The sequence below is a fragment of the Mastomys coucha genome, unplaced genomic scaffold, assembly GCF_008632895.1.
Source record: "Mastomys coucha isolate ucsf_1 unplaced genomic scaffold, UCSF_Mcou_1 pScaffold14, whole genome shotgun sequence".
Taxonomy (NCBI): Eukaryota; Metazoa; Chordata; class Mammalia; order Rodentia; family Muridae; genus Mastomys; species Mastomys coucha.
In genome coordinates, this window is record NW_022196896.1 from 74,403,373 (window position 1) to 74,406,219 (window position 2,847).

General features: G+C 54.9%; 1 protein-coding gene across 3 annotated transcripts in view; it reads left to right on the plus strand.

Moving 5' to 3' along the window:
* Nucleotides 1-2,095: 2,095 nt before the first annotated feature.
* Mfsd6 (major facilitator superfamily domain containing 6) overlaps nucleotides 2,096-2,847 on the plus strand; it is a 67,267-nt gene continuing 66,515 nt past the window's right edge. Inside the window, exon 1 of one of the 3 annotated variants that reach the window (XM_031367421.1) lies at nucleotides 2,096-2,403. The gene's annotated coding sequence lies outside the window, so the exon portion shown is untranslated. Of the gene's footprint in view, nucleotides 2,404-2,616; nucleotides 2,729-2,847 lie in introns of those variants that run through there. The other 2 variants (XM_031367419.1, XM_031367420.1) reach the window with 2 other exon arrangements.

Below are 2,847 nucleotides of genomic sequence, written 5' to 3' on the forward strand. Positions count from 1 at the left end.
AAATGTTCACAAGGCAGCAACATTCAGGAAGTCTTCTAATTATCAAACACTGGTGGCACGTATGAAGGCTGCACTTTCTGTCTGAGAAATGTAGATAAAAAAATCCACAGCTACTCATCAACCATCGTGTGAGCTTCAACAATAAATAACCAGGGAATTGCTCCTCTGTGCAGCATAGAGCCAGTACATGCTATATCTGGCCCTCACCTACTGTCTGTTACCAGACCCTCTTCTGCAACCTCACCTCTGGTTTGTGGCAGCTGGGAAGAATGGCACAGCTGAGGCTGGGCAACTATGAGTCTTTCATGAAACACCTGCTTTAACTCTCCTACAAGTGTTAGCCTGGCCCCTCCCTCTGGCTTCTTGCCAGGTGATTTCAACATCTATCTTTTCAAGTCATTCTGGGGAATGTTCTCTGGGACGGCCTAACTGGCCATGTATCTGGAGGCTAATTTCCCACCCATCTCATACAGACTGGTGACCCTACAGGAGGGTAAAAAAAAAAGTGTGTGTCACAGTAGTGTTGAGTGGCATATCGTGTTTGCTTCATGCATATTTATGGCTTTAAAGAGATTTTTATATTACTTTTAAGATTATAAGATTTAAATAGGACCCAGGAGATATTGTAAAAACTGATAAGTTAAAAGCGTTATGGTTGTGGGGTGGGGGTGGGGAATCCCTGCTCTTACAAGGCCAGTTTGTTTTTGTAGGTCAGACACTAACGCCCTCTCCCCAGGTCCTTTTTCCTACACACTGTCTCCTCTCACACATGACACAGTCAGATCTTCAGGCACTTGCTTACTCCCCCCCCCCCGCCCCCCATTTCCTTAACGGTTGGACAGATCAGGAGAATGCTTGCTTTCTTTTTCACTTCCTGAATGGCTGGACAGATCAGGAGAATGCTACGTCTTTCATGATAGTCCAACGGGGAACTTGAAGAGCCTTTCATTTCCACATAATGCAGAGGGATCCAGCTGTCTCCAGGTCACACCACAGCAGATCTGTTATCCTTCATACAAACCACCTTTATAATTTTCCTCTGAAACATGAGCAGACACCGTCTTTGTTTAACTTCTACGTCTCAACATTTCAAGTGGTTTGTCATAAGCCTGGCGTATTGACTGTAGAAATTGTCCCTGGAAACCGTCCCTGGGGACTGGGGCTGAGCATCCAGCAACTGTGTATTTATACCTTTTCGTAAAGAAGGGCTTCACATTTTGAAGCGTCAGGGTCTATAAAATTCTCCTTGGTAATATCTCATGGTGTGGAGTCTGGATTTTCTTCTACTTGTTAGTTATTTTGAACGTAGTTAACTTTCAGTCTCGTTTTGTTGCTGTAACAGCAGATTAACATTGTTTACATCTATAGGATTCGATGGTTTGTGAACAATGCTTCCCATATAAGAAACAAATGTTCCTAAATGTTAGCTGTCCTTATTACTGGCTTTGTGAGAACAGGTTCTGGATTCTTTGATCCGCATCATAGGCACGCACACACCCCTGCCAAGCTAAACCTGTATACAATCTACCTGCTTTCTGAATTTAACAAATAATACAGCTTAATTCTTAGAGTAACACCTGTGCTCAGGATACCTCTTCATCAAGGTGCCACGTTCAGATGTTCCAGAAGCTCTTTGAGCGAGCATTGACTTTCTCCTAGCTCTTGTCTGCGGGGGGCGGGGGGTCATCTGAGGACAGTTTACCAAGGTTGTGCCATCATGGATCTCATCAGCAGTGTTAGCTTTGAGGGTAGCACCTCAAAGTGCTGGAGAACTGATGGATGTCACCATCCCTAGACCAGGTTGCTATTTCCTTTGGGCCTCAAGTTCCCTCCAACACCTCGAGTCTATCTCAGGCCTGCAGTGATTAGGTAGTAAAACACCTCTCAGCCAGAGCGCAAATGGGGTGTGGTGGAACGGGGATGGGGCATCGCCCACCTCTTCACTCTTCAAGCTATGCCACCCCAGCCGGGCTGGATCCCGGGTCCCCCGGGCGGCCCCAGAGGGCGGGAGGCCGAGAGGAGGCGGCGGACGCATCCGCCGCCGCAGGAGGCGGAGCGCTGCACCTGGCGCCCGGTTCTCCAGCTCAGCCCTGAAACGGGTCCGGCCGGTCGGGAGCGAAGGCGGCGGCGGCGAGGCCAGGCCTGGGACCAAAGCTGTGAGGAGGAGCGGACGGAAGGTCGCGCGGCGACTGCGCGGGGCCACCTCCGTCGCTCGCCCCACCCGGCCTGCATCCAGCCGCCGCGCCCGCCGCGCCCGCCGCACCCCCGGGAGAGGAGCTAGCCACCCTACGGACATGCCGCGCTCCGGCCCGCCCGCCGCCGCCGCCGCCCCGGCGCCCCGAGCGGCCGCCCCGCACCCCGGGGACAGGGCTCCCTGCGCCTCGCGCAGCTGAGCGCCTCCAGGTGAGTGGCTCGGCGCCGCCCGGGGCCCCGGATCCTCGGATCCTCCGCCGTGCACCTGCCGCGGGGTGGGCGCCGCCCCGGCCCGGAGCCTCCTCCGCGCCTATCCCGCCCTCCCGGCTGCCGCCTGTCATCTCGGGGTGCAGGGCAGCGGCGTCCCCCGCGCCCGCAGCACTTCCGCAAACGTAATTGGAGTCGGGGAAAACAAAGGCGCTGCCCGGGGAGCCCTCGGCCGCCGCCCGCAGCTGCTGCAGAAGGTGGCGGGGGGACGCGGGTGGACCCCGCGGGCCCAAGCTTGCCGGAGTCCCGTCCCACCGTCGCCTAGGAGGTAAACATCCCCGGGAGAGAGGGGGAGGCGAGGTTGTCTTCACGGCCCGTGACAGGGACGTGCCCCCTGTGTAGCAGGGGGAAACTGACATTGTCTGCCTCCCGTGGAAACAAATACGG